Source organism: Apium graveolens, chromosome 6, assembly GCF_009905375.1.
Source record: "Apium graveolens cultivar Ventura chromosome 6, ASM990537v1, whole genome shotgun sequence".
Taxonomy (NCBI): domain Eukaryota; kingdom Viridiplantae; phylum Streptophyta; class Magnoliopsida; order Apiales; family Apiaceae; genus Apium; species Apium graveolens.
Window position 1 is genome coordinate 79,727,963 of NC_133652.1, and position 14,261 is coordinate 79,742,223.

Below are 14,261 nucleotides of genomic sequence, written 5' to 3' on the forward strand. Positions count from 1 at the left end.
TTGGTAAGACTATGGATGTCTATATTGATGACATGTTAGTCAAGAGTCTAGCAAAGACTGATCATATAACCCATTTGAGGGAAGCTTTTGAGGTTCTGAGGTACCATAAGATGATGTTAAATCCTACAAAATGTGCTTTCGGAGTAGGATCTGGAAAATTCTTGGGATTGATGGTCTCAAAAAGAGGAATTGAGGCTAACCCCGACAAAATAAAGGCAATCCTAGACATTGAACCACCAAAAACCGTCAAGGATGTTCAGAAGCTCACAGGAAGGGTTGCTGCGCTAAGACGATTCATCTCCAAGTCAGGAGACAAGTGCCTGCCATTCTTCAAGTCACTAAAGAACATCAAGGACTTTGTATGGAATGAGGAAAACCAGAAGGCATTCGAAGAGTTAAAGAAGTATATGGCGCAGGCCCCGTTGTTAGCCAAGCCAGCTTTGAATAAAGTTTTGTTCTTCTACTTAGCTGTTTTAGATAGTGCCTTAAGCGCGGTGTTGGTTAATGAGGAACTGAAAGTCCAGAAACCCGTATACTATGTCAGCAAAATTCTGCATGGTGCAGAGTTAAATTATTCAACTATTGAGAAATTTGCTCTAGCCTTGGTAATGGTTTCGAGAAAGCCGCGTCCTTACTTTCAGGCTCATCAGATTGAGGTGCTAACAAATCAGCCCCTGAGGAATATCATTCACAGTCCCAAGGCAAGTGGGAGATTGATTAAGTGGGCAATAGAGCTGGGAGAGTTCGACCTCAAGTATAAGCCACGTACGGCAATAAAAGCCCAGGCACTAGCTGACTTCGTGGTGGAATGGACCATACCCAACCAAGAAGTCGGGGGGCAGGAAGATACCATATCTCAAGACAAAGGAGTCGATAATGGGGACAAAGAGAAGGATGATAAGGAGAAAGAATATTGGGTTCTCTATTTTGATGGAGCATCAAAAATAAATTCCAGTGGAGCAGGATTGGTTTTACAAAGCCCTAACGGGTTCTTAATTGAGTATGCTATGAAGCTAGACTTCCCAACCACAAACAATGAGGCGGAATATGAAGCCCTAATAGCTGGCCTTGGCCTAGCTGGGACACTTAGAGTCAAAAACTTAAAGGTCCGTGGAGACTCAAAGCTGATCATATCCCAGGTAAAGGGAGAATTTGAGGCAAGGGATGATACGATGGCTAAGTATGTCGGCCTAGTAAGGGCTGTGATGACCCAATTTAATGAATGCCATGTTGAGCATATTCCAAGGGAGGAAAATGCTAAGGCAGATGCATTATCAAAGTTTGCTTCATCTGAGTTAGAAGAAAGTTCAGGAAGTGTGTACTTCCATGTTTTGAAGACACGAAGCATAGATGTTAAGCTTGTGGCTCCTATAGGCCTGGGGACGTCATGGATTGATCCCATTAAGGCTCACATTCAAACCGGTTGGTTGCCAAGCGATGCAACTGAAGCACGGAAGTTAACTGTTCGGGCACTAAGGTACACTTTGGTAGATGGGATTCTGTACAAAAGATCTTTCGTGGTTCCTTACTTAAGGTGTCTCAGGCCTGATGAGGCACGCTTGGCTCTTGAAGAAGTGCGTGAAGGTATTTGTGGACAACACTTGGGGGGCAGGGCCTTGGCTCATAAGATAACTCGTCTTGGCTTTTATTGGCCAGAAATGATGGCTGATGCCAAAGAATATGTGAAGAAGTGTGACCGCTGTCAGAAGCATGCACCTGTTGTTAGACAACATCCCGAGATGCTGACCTCTATCAACTCGCCCATTCCCTTTGCTATGTGGGGGATGGATATTCTGGGGCCTTTCCCTATGGCCACGGCATAAAGGAAGTTTCTGATTGTAGCCATTGATTATTTCACCAAGTGGATTGAAGCCAAAGCCTTGGCCAAAATCACAACTAAAAAGGTTGCACAATTCCTGTGGGAAAATATTATGTGCCGATATGGAATTCCCCGTATCCTCGTCACTGACAATGTAACATAATTCAACAACGAGGAATTCAAGAAGTATTGTGAAGAAAATGAAATTGAGTTACGGTTCACCTCTGTGGCTCACCCACAAGCCAATGGGCAAGCGGAAGTAGCAAATCGAATAATCCTGGATGGACTAAAGAAGAGGATCGAGAAGTCAAGAAATAATTGGGTGGATGAGATACTTCCCATATTATGGGCCTATAGGACTACCTGTAGAGTCATGATAGGAGCAACTCCCTTCATGTTGGCATATGGGGCAGAAGCAGTAGTTCCAATGGAGATATCACATTCCTCTCCAAGGATTCAGGCTTTCAATGCAGAAGAAAATGAAGAAGGGCAGAGGTTAGCCCTGGATCTAATCGATGAAGTGCGAGATAAGGCACATGCAAAGATAGTAGAATATCAGAAAAAGGCTTCATTCTACTACAACCTAAGGGTTAAAGAAAGGTTTTTCAAACAAGGTGATCTATTCTTGAGGAAGATAGAAGCATCTGGTGTAGGACAAAAAGGGAAGCTTGCCCCGAATTGGGAAGGGCCGTACAGAGTCAAGAGTGTTCAGGGTAGAGGAACCTACAAGCTAGAGACTATGGATGGTTTTGAAGTCCCGAGAACTTGGCATGCACAAAACCTGAAGGTTTACTATATGTAGGGCAGCTGGATACGATTCTCACTTGTCAGGATGGCGAGTAGGTTGAAAAGCACCTTGAAGCTTTGCTTGCTTAGGATTTATATATTCTAGTTTTATTACGAAGTTTATTAAGACTTGTGTAAGGGACGAATCCCAGAAAATTTATGAAATTCATGAGTTTTTCAAAGTATGTTTATGGCCTAACAAGTAAAAACCAAATGTATGGATGCAAGCATAAAAGGTGATAAATAAAATAGATCGGATAAATATTACAAGAAGTTCGATAAATAAAGTCTCGAAAATAAGATAAAGAAAATAAGCCACGCAGGGCTGAAAAAGCTCTAAGGAGCTGAGGTACCCTCGGCATCCATATCATCGTCCTCTCCGCTCTCGCTGGATGTCTCTGTCGTCTCGGAGGAGGAGGAAGAGCTATCATCCTCAGCAGGTCTGGAAGAAGACTCGGGAGGAGGAAGGAGTGGATCCTGAGGAACATGATCCGAGACAACTACTCGGGTACGAAACCTCTGTAGCAAAGCCTCGTCATCAGGGCAGACATAATCCGCCGGGTTAATATCAGGACAAGCCTCGTTCACGGTCCCAAGGGCCATGTCCCAACCATTCCTAAAAAACCCGGGAAAGACTGAATCATCCCTAATCCTCATGGACTGGGCAAACTCCTCCGAGTCCAGATAGTTGTCTATAGCTTTATCCTTCTCCGCCTGAAGTACCACCAGCTCAGCGTTAGACTCCCCGAGTTCTTCCTCTTTACGCTTGAGCTTCTTCTTCAGGGTAGCATACTTCTTCTGTTGCCTCCTAAGGGCATTATCGGCCTTATTAGAAGCCCGCTTCCATGACTCGGCTTGCCTCACAGCGCCTTGAAAATAGGCGTTAGACTGAAACAAAGCAATCAGCAAAGTATAAGGCAAGAAAATGCTACAAGAATGAAAGATAAGTTCAAAAAAGAGGAGACATACCGAAGCCAGAGACTGAGCTCCCATGAGCTTAATCCTATCAAGGTCAGGGGTGGCCACCACGTTAGTAAAGTCCTTGGGAGTCACGCTATGGTAGGACCAATCCCAAGCATGCTTCGAGGAACCACCCACGGTATCCCCTCGGTGGAATCCCCAGAGAGGCTGAAAGGCGCCTGTAGCAGCAGCAGCAGGGGCAACAGCAGTGATAGGAGCATTATGGCCCTCAGCTCCTTCAGTTGAAGCCTCCCCCATAGGCTCCTTATGCTTTCTCAAGAAGATAGGCTCTGTCGCCTTTCCCCGGGTGTCTAGGCCTGCGAGCCGAGCTTTCTTCATCCTAGCAGTCTCTTCAACAGGAGGAACATTGTCCTCGTTAATCTCCTTAGCAGCTGCAAAACAAGGCAAAAAACAAAATAAGTGATGTTAATAATGTATGAAATGAAATAAAGATGATAAGGGAAGAAAAATACCCTGTTGAGAAATAGAGGATAGTCCCACGTGAATGAGGGAGAACTCCTCTAAGAGAGTCCAGCTGGTAGTAGTGTCGTTGTCCTGAGTAAGCCCATTATAAATAATAGTTTCCTCAGGAGTTAAGTGAATAGATTTGAGGCTACCATCACTGACCTTCCCGAAGGAAGATCGGAAGAGTGTGCCCCAGTCACCATTCTCCCAACGTAACCCAACGAAACTATTCCTCCAATTTTGGTTGTTGTCGGGAATGGAGGCGCTGTTAAAGATATGTTTACTTTTGGGCGTTTGCTTAACATAGACCCAACCACAAATACTGGAAGAGCTATTATAGCACTGAAAGACTTTCCTAAAAACAGCTACGGAAAGGGGAAAACCCTCCCTAAGGCAGCATACCATAAAACATAAAATGTTCCTCCAAGCGTTTGGAGGAAGCTGACACGGGTTGATTTGTAAATCAGCTAAAAGATGAGGAATAAAAGGGTGGAAAGGAAACCTAAGCCCAGCATTAAGGGCATCTGTGTAAATAAAAATAGTGTCGGGTCTCCAATGGCAAGTACGGTCACCACCAGAGACTGGAACTAATCTAAGAGGAGGAATGACATTATAACGTGCATTTAGTTTATCGAAATCTATGTTGTGCCAAGTATTACAATGATTAAAAGAATCGAGATGTGCAATAGAGGGATATTCATCCCCCTAGTGTTAATCATATCGATTAAAGACATATACGAAGAACGGATCTCGATATCCTTACCTCGTTTTGAAGCAGAGGCTATCTTGGCCGCCCTCTCGGAACTCTTGTCAGCCATTAGAAAAGCTGGAAAAGCCTGGAAACTTTGAAAGGAAGGGGGCTGGAAACTAAGGGAGGAAAGTTGAGAGAGGAGAAAGGTTGGAGAATTTTTAGAGATGTATGAAATGAGGAGTGAAGAGTGTGAGTAAGAACACTCCCCCCCACCTTTATATAGGAGGAAAGAGGGGAAAATGGGCCTAGAAAAGCCTATTTGGGCCCAAGTTCAGGAATCTTCTGGAAAGATCTACAAGATGCTGGAAGAATTTAGAAGATTTTCTGGAAAAATCCAGAAAATTTTGGGAAAATTCCTCAAAATTCCAGAAACTTCTTAACTTAGAAAACAAAAGCCCAGTTAAGGGCCCAAGTGTTAAAAAAAGCCCATGAATGAGGCCCAAATGATCTTAGGGGGTGGAAAAGAAGCCCAGTTGAAAATATTGGGCCCAAAGTATAACCCAATAAGAAACGAGCCCATGAAAGGGCCTATATAATTGAAGTTGGAGGCCCAGGGATAAGGCCCAAAGATCAGCCAGGTTTAAGGGCCCAAATCCATGTGTATAATCCTGACCTGATTCGACCAAAAAACACGAAGGATTCTTGCTCGAATGGCATGAGGTCGAAACCTTGTCGATCAGGGGTGAAGAAATGGCCTTAAATCGACCAGGATCGGGACCAATTCGACCAGAAATTGTTAAGGATTCCTGATCAAAATCCTCGAGCCCGAATTGGCATCGACCTGGGCAACCAAAGAGAGGATAATTCGGTCAAAAGTGGAGATCCTAACCGAAAACCCTGATCGGAATAGAATCCTGACCGAAGGGAGGAAATCCTGGCCGAAATTTGACCAGGATTCCTGATCGAATGTGCCCTGCTCGAAATCCAATCGACCTCAGCAATGAAGGATGGTTAATTCGGTCAGAAAAATAAGAGTCCTGACCGAAAGGGACGAAAATCCTAGTCGAAAAATTCCTAGTCGACAAAAAATATATAAAAAAATAATAATAATATAGAAAAAATCCTGGCCGAAATTCGACTAGGATTCTTGCTCGAATGGTTCCTCCTCGAAAAGCCTTCGACCAAGGCACAACAGAGGTTAATTCGACCAGGATCCTGGTCGAACAGGAGTCCTGGTCGAAATCTGTATAAAAAAAAAGAAAAGAAACGAAAAAGAGAGAAAAAAAGGAAAAAGGGGAAAAATCCAGAAAATTAAGGATAAAATCCCGGACAATTAGGGAAAAATCCAGGAAATTAAGGATAAATCCTAGAAAATTAGGGAAAAATCTAGAAAATTAAGGATAAATCCCGGAAAATTAGGGAAAATCCAGGAAATTAAGGATAAATCCCGTAAAATTAGGGGAAAATCCAGAAAATTAAGGATAAATCCCGGAAAATTAGGGAAAAATCCAGAAAATTAAGGATAAATCCCGGAAAATTAGGGAAAAATCCGGAAAATTAAGGATAAAATCCCGGAAAATTAGGGAAAAATCCAGGAAATTAAGGATAAATCCTAGAAAATTAGGTAAAAATCCCAGAATTAAGGGAAAAATTCCTGGAAATTAAGATAATTCCTGAATAAAGGGAAAAATCATTGTAAACGTGTAGGTCGCTCCACACTTTACACAAAAACGAAACCCTGTAAGGGAATAAATGAACTTAACTTTCGCGAAATCTTATACGGTTTCCCAAAAGTTGGGGGGCAAATGATAGGGATAAATAAATCCTGATTACATAATTAGATATTACAGTTTGGGTTGCAAGGCCCAATAAGAAGATGTATGACATTTAGACCAAAAAGGTTAACATGTTGATCAGGCCTGATAGACCAGATCAGGCCTGTTGGAACAAAGAAGGCCTAAAAACCCTTATTATTTATTAATTTCGTAATTAATAAATAAGGGAGAAAAACAGCTATTAAGATAAGTCCTAGTGGGGATATAAATCCTTGTAGATTGGCCTCCAAGGAACCTCATGGGATAAGGAATCAGCTTCCTACTTCCTAGGACTCCTAAGTCTATCCTAATTCAGAGACTTGACCACCAAGTCTCCTATACCAAGTCCAATTCAAGGACTCCCACATCTATATAAGGGGCCTCACCCCACAAATCAGAACTACGTTTTTTGAATTGATCCTTGGCAATCAGCAAGGTACGTAGGCATCTTGTAAAGGCAGATTGAGTCACGAAACACAAGAGCAGTCAAATCGAGCCTTGAAACTCACGTTCCTTAGTACTAAATACAGCAATTATATATATTAGTTTTTAATCCATAACAATTTCTAAATTATTTTATTAATTTAGAAATTCGAAATTAATTAATTATTTAGTTATTTAATTAGTTATTTATTTATTTATTTATCTATCTATTATTTAATAATTAAGTAATTAATTAATGAAAAAGATTAAATATATCGAATAATATGATTAATAATTCGATAATTAAGCGAATAATGCGAGTAACTCGTTTTTATACGAGTAATCGTTCAATAAGTTGGAATTATTATTCGAGTGATCGTTTATTTATTTGAGAAGAGTTGTAATAGTTATTCGTATCGAATAATTATTCGTAAATAGTAGATTTAATCGTATAAATGGTAATAATTTGTAATTAATTGTAATAACTTGTAATTAATTCTGAAAGTTAGGGATTAATTATTTTAAAATAAAATAATTCTTAAATAATTATTTAAAAATATAATTAAGGTTTACTTAATTATGATTAATTAATTATAGTTGATTTATAATTAATAAAATCTTGTTTATTGCGTAATAATTAAACCGTTAATCCGATTCGAGTGAAACGAAGACCCCTAGACTCAGAAAAATGACCCGATTCTATTAAAAAATAATTATAAATCATAATTTCTTTCGGAAGTGAGTCATCTTATGGTAATTAATTGTTTATAGGCCCTATTAGGGGTAGAATCGACTCTAATAAATCCTAAAAAATTATAAATCGAACCAGATAGTGTTTGTTAATGCGAGTTCAAGTCTAGTATCGATTCTAAAAATAATTATGAACCTAAAATCAATTATGCGCCTTATGTGCTATGTGCTTTACGTGATTATATGAACTTTATATGTTATATAATTATATGCGAGTCAGATAGAATCATATGGGTAGACGATTAGGGCTTCGTGGTATCAATTCGAGATATGCATATGAGATAAGTTATCTAAACGAATATCTTTCCTTTATAGATTCCTTATCCTCAAAGCGGATCAAGCAAGAGGCAGAAGACAGTGAATCACATGAGGTTAAGTGCATACCAGGCAAGTTTTTCCCCTATTCTAAGTTCAGAATAGTGAAATATACCCCACTTTCCATATTATTTACACTTTGATAATTTTTGTTCACATATACTGATACACAATTATTGATCCTTGTTTCTATTTCATGTTGATTCTTGATTTTCTCCCAATTTATTGAATCCTCTATTAATATTCCAATATTGATACCCTTACTTACATACACTCTGATATATCCTGATGTTGGGATACATCAAAAGCATACCAATTGTTCCAGATGCTAAGCTATGGACTGGATAGTTACGATGCGGGTCGGTTATTAACCGGACCTTGATTATGAGGCCATGGTTACCTGGGTACCCCTTATGTTGGTTGGGTCTATATAGTTGGGTATAGATCCATACTATATCCTGACTGATCAACAGGTTATAGTGCGTATGTTGGTTCTTATTTCCAGTCTCGTTCATTTGGCACTCGCCAGTAATGGCAAGTTATTATTCTACACAGAAATAAATGGTTGTTCAAACCAGCAGATTATGGTTTACTTATCCTTTTCTCTTTACACTATATATATATTATTGCAGGCTTGTTGAACAATTTTGGCTCACCCCCTTTTATTGTTGTTCACGTTGTTTTTCAGTTAAGGTAGAGAATGAAACCCATCCGAACCCGAGTAGTGAAGAAGCGAGTCAAGCAGCGGGACCCTCTTATACCAAGAGTGTTTGTCCCTATCCCAGAAGAGAGCTTTGAGTCTCCAGATTAGGTGTAGCAGGAAGAGTAATAGTTGTAGTTTGAATTAAAGATGTTTAGTTTAAAATATGAATAGAATAATGTTTTGTAGTAAAGAGAATTCTTGAGACATATTGTTTAAACTGGTTTGTAATAAAGTTGGTTTGTTGTTCTTGTTCTCAATCCTTAACCTTGAAAAAGATCCTGAGTAGTAGTAGTTCAGGGTAATTATTTTATTTATATCTTGCTTGAACATGTTTAGTGAGTAGTTAGTGTTAATAATGCCCCAAATCTTTACCCCAGATTTGGAGGGTGTTATATCCACCAGAGATATATATATATAGATATTGATGAGAACTCTGTGATACAAGAATATGCACAACTGCTTACAAGTGTAATACACTAAGAACAGAGAAATTCTTAACTGATACAACTTTTTCCATTTCTCAGTTCTTGCGTTCTTGCTTTTTTTAACTTGCTACTCTTGGTTTATATATCACCAAGTTAGCATCTTTGAATATCTTTGAATACATGCTGCTCCATTTCTCCATCTAGCATCTTTGAATATCTTTAGGTTAGCATAAAAGTGGAAATGTTCTTTGTTCTCTAAAACCTGTTAATAGGCTGCCACGTTCCATTTGCATACAATCAACCCATGTGACTATCAAGTCACTATCAACTACTTTTTGAATTTGATCATTCGTTGAAACTCTATTGGATCATCCGTTGGAAATTTGTTGGATCATCCGTTGAGATTCTGATTGATCATCCGTTGAAACTCTAGTTGATCATTCGTTGAAACCTTGTGGAACATCTGTTGAGAGTATCCTCAAAGCAGTTAACTCTATTTCGCTTATGCAAGATTACAAGGCATCTAATATTTACAAATAGCTAACCTATTTTGTATATCAATCTAGTAGTTAACATGACTTAGAATATCCTACAACTTCTAGTTCTCTAAGGCATTACAATATGCATGAATGTGCTACCAAAACTTATTTAAACATAAGTTACTCTTTCAACGGATGACAAAGTACATTATCGTTGAAAGCTACAATTACACTTAATCAAATCTACTAAGGTGTTTTTATAGCATATGATCAAGTCTACAACATATTCCTAACAATCTCCCCCAATTTATGTCTACTAGAATTGTAGGCATAAATTTAGAGGGACTTGATGATAACAAAATAATTTTTTACATATAGATTATTCAACAGTAGATAAAATTGATAAGTGCTGCAATTTATTGAAAATTGTACAAAAGAAAGTTCAAAGAAATCTCACAAGCCATTTTTTAAGGTGCTCCTCTAGTCTGAGAAAATTAATCTTTTCTCCTTCAATGTCTAGTCTTCTTTCCCAGCCTTTCATTGTTCTCTTCAATCTGGTGTTAGAGTTGTCTGTAGAACTCAGATTCATCTTCATTTAATTGATCCAGCATCTCCGGCATTTCCTTGAGAGTTTCATTGCTTGATATCTTTAGTTGTTCATCTAATCTGAAGAATCTTTTAATGTTCTTTTCATCCTTGAACTCCATTAACCAATATGGCCTTAAATGCACTCTATCCCCAGTGTAAGGAATAGTTAATACTCTTGGGAGTACATTTGGATCTCTCCATCTTTGTCTTATTCTCTTAATCTGATTGAGTATCTGCTTTTTGGCAGCAATGTTAAAGTCAAAGTTTTTCTTAATTGAGGAGAAAATCTTCACTAAGACTGGAAAGCCTTTATTGAAAATCCTATGAAGAGGCCAAGTGACTTCCCTGCCACCCGTGTACTTGAACACCAATATTTCTGGTAGTCTTTTATGAGCATCAATAACCCTTACTTCATCTAGCTCATCCAAGTAAAGATTGATGTCAGAAAATTCCTTTATGTCACAAATATAGAGTTGATCTCCTTTCTTAAAAGTAGGTTTGGGTTTGGGTAAGGTTTGGGTGTGGGTGATATGGACTTTACTAGTTTACTGGTTTTCTTGGCTTGTTCTTTCTTCTTTTAGACGAAGTTGGAATATGGAGATTAAGATCAGGGATATGTAGGTTTTCCCAGTCTATTGGTTCATCCTTTGGAATAATTAGTTCACCATGCAAATTCACTTCAGGATTGACCTTGAATTCAGCTTGCTTCATTGTAAAAAAGTTAATTGATTTGTAGTATTAAATTGGGTATGCTCAGGTTCATCTTCTTTCTCTTCTTTTACTTCAAATTCCAGCTTCATTTTGGCATTTTCCTTTCTCATTCTTTTTCCAATTTTCTGCTTTGGTTATTCACTCTTCTCAGTTTCAGTCATTGTGGCAGGCTTCTGAATTTCTGATTTGGTAGCAACCTTTTCAGCTTGATTCTTAGCTTATAAGGTAGCCTGCCTTTTCTGATGCTTGAGTCTCGGTTTCTCTTCTTTCTTTGCTTCTACAAATTGTGGATGTCCAGCCATCACACAAATTTATTTTCCATGTTTGTAGACTTTTGCTATCCTTTTTATTAAAACCGAGTCTTTGGGATCTTTGATCTTTGTAATGGAGTGACTAATAAGTGGATTTTATATCTACTTGGAACGCTTCATTAGAGGCTTAAGTTGGTGTTATGAACTCAATTATCTGGTATGTTTGATGTATTTTTGTGTTTTTGCATTACAGGCATTAGTTGGATGAATAAATAAATCAGCTTTTCAAAGAAATATGCTGAAAATAGATTAGAATTGGAAGCCTAGGCCATGTTCATGTTGAATAGTATCTCAATAGCTTCGCGTGGACTGTTGATTCGCTGAAATCTGATGAACAAAACTCAAACCACAACAAAAAAGAAAAAATGAAGAAAAATTCAGAAAAGCCGTGCGCCCACGCCAGATGTGGGGCAGCCGCGCCGGTTTGTCTGAGAGAGCGCGCGCTCGTGCGGGAGAGCGGGGCGGCCGCACGGCGTTCCTGGCCCAGAATCCTGACTTGAGTCTATTTTAGTGATTTCGCGAGCCCAGGTCGTCCAGAAGCCTATATAAACTAATAAAAAGTTGTTTTTAATAAGAAGGAGCGAATGGAGAGAAATACGAAGACCTAGAGAGCACAAGACGGCTACGGAGAAGAAGACTTTTGTATTCTTTAATATAGTTGATACTTCAAATGTTTGTTTTCGATTTGTCTTTACACCCTAGTAGTCTTATATGTTTATTATCACGTTTTCATTGGAACCCATGGTGACAATGAGTTCGATTATAAACTAATCATTGTCATGGGGTTCTAACGGATTTATTTATGGATTTCAATAGTTAATTATTTTATAATCTTTAGTGTGTGATGATTTATGATTTCCTAGTTTGATTGTGCTTATTCTTCTTTGATGCATAGCTAACATTTAAGATTGTTTGTTAATCTCTATTGAAGCGACAGTGAATATAGAGGTTTAGAAGTTTCCATGCTAGCATAGGTTTATGTATGAGTTGACATGCATAATTCATGGGTAATTTTAACCATCATTCACCTTATATAATCACGATAGATAACTTGCTCTTAAACCATTATGTTTTCAGTTTTTATAGACATATAGAGACTAAGCATAATTGGTGTCTATTCAACTTCTATCTTAATTGTGGATGTTTGATAGTAGGGTATACGTATAACGAAAGTTAGCGTATACTAATTTCGTATTATCTGATTAGTTGTCATCACCGTCACATGCTAAGGTTAAAGACACAGACTTTGAATGAAGTATTTAATGAAGTTAGAATCCCATGTTTTATTCTCATATAAGAAATTCAGTTTTAATCTCTTAGTTAATGCATGCTAGTATTATCTCTTAGGTAGTTAACCAACTCAAACTTGTTACTTGTCTTAGCTATGAACGATAATCATATATTGTTGCATAAGTGCATAATCTAAACTTAACCTAAACCAGTCTATGTGGGAACGAACTTGACTTAAATCTTATACTACTTGTGATCACGTGTGCTTGCGTGTATTTTTGCGTGTGTTTTAGTGCGAACATGTTTTTGGCGCCACTGTCTGGGACTCAGTGTTAATTTTTAGTTTACGTGCTTGACATTAGTGATCGTTAAAGTTCACTGACTCGGATTCTTTAACTTTCACGGTTTACTTGTTTGTGTTTCAGGTACTCGAGAGCGTGTATGCGAACACGTTCTCGATCTCTAAGGAAACACTGGACGAAGTTGAAGAAGATAAAGTAGTTAAAGAATGGGAAGAAGAAGAAGTAATCATTATAATGGGAGATCTAGCAGCAGCAACGAAAGTGTTGATGAATTATTCTCAATATCAATGACATTCAATCGAGCATTTCCAGGACAACCATCACGGCTAATACCTTCAAGATCAATCCTCGCACGATCCAGATGGTCCAAAACTCAGTTTAGTTTAGGGATGCTCCAATAGAAGATCCTAACATGCACATTAAGGATTTCCTCGATATCTATGATACCTTCAAGTTCAATAATGTTTCTGAAGATGCTGTGAAATTGAGACTTTTCCCATTCTATCTGAGGGATAAAGCTAAGTGCTGGTTGTACTTTCTACCACCAGGTTCTATTACGACATGGGAAGATCTTGCTCAGAAGTTGCTTACTAAATTCTTCCCTTTGGCAAAGACAGCTGCAATTAGGAATGCTCTTACTCAATTCATGCAGCAATCAGGTGAATCTTTATGTGAAGCTTGGGAGCGCTACAAGGAGATTCTTAGGAAGTGTCATCATCATGGACTACCTGACTGGATGGTGATCAATTTCTTTTATAATGGTTTGGGAGCACAGTCCAGACCCATGCTCGATGCAGCATCAGGTGGAGCCTTATGGGCTAAGAGCTATAATGAAGCTTTTGAGCTAATTGAATTGATGGCTGCTAATGAATATTAGAACCCAACCCAGAGAATACCACAGGGCAGGGTAGCAGGAGTTCTTAAGGTGGATATAACTACGACTAACACTGCTCAACTAAAGACGATAGTTATGAAAATTGATTCTCTGGCCAACTATAGAGTTAATCAGATAGCCAATATTTGTGAACTGTGTGCAGATGCGCATGCGACGGAGCATTGCGCTATATCTAGTGAATCAACTTAGTTTATAAGCAACTTTCAAAGATCGCAGCAACCAGTTCCAGACACTAAACATCCTGAAAACTGGAATCATCCTAACTTCAGCTGGAACAACAATCAGAACGCGATGCAACAGCTGTACCAACAGTTTGGAAACAAGCAATTCAATCCTCCAGGTTTCCAGCAACAGTTTACACCAAGACATCAATTTCAGCCATAGGGGATGCAACAAAAATCTCATGGAGGTCTAGGTTCATTTTTTAATGAAAAATCTGAATTAGAGGAGTTGAGGCTTATGTCCAAAAGCCAACGGTTTCAATCAAGACTCTGGAGAACCAAATAGGGCAAATTGCCAATGTACTATTGAGTCGACCTTAAGGAACTCTTTCTAGTGATACAAAAGCTAATCCAGGCAAGAGGGAAGTCAAAG

At 38.7% G+C, this 14,261-nt stretch overlaps 1 non-coding gene across 1 annotated transcript; it reads right to left on the reverse strand.

Moving 5' to 3' along the window:
• Positions 1-13,391: 13,391 nt before the first annotated feature.
• Positions 13,392-13,498, reverse strand: LOC141670229 (small nucleolar RNA R71). Its single transcript, XR_012554469.1, has one exon. It is a non-coding gene; the product is annotated as a small nucleolar RNA R71 (small nucleolar RNA).
• Positions 13,499-14,261: the final 763 nt, after the last annotated feature.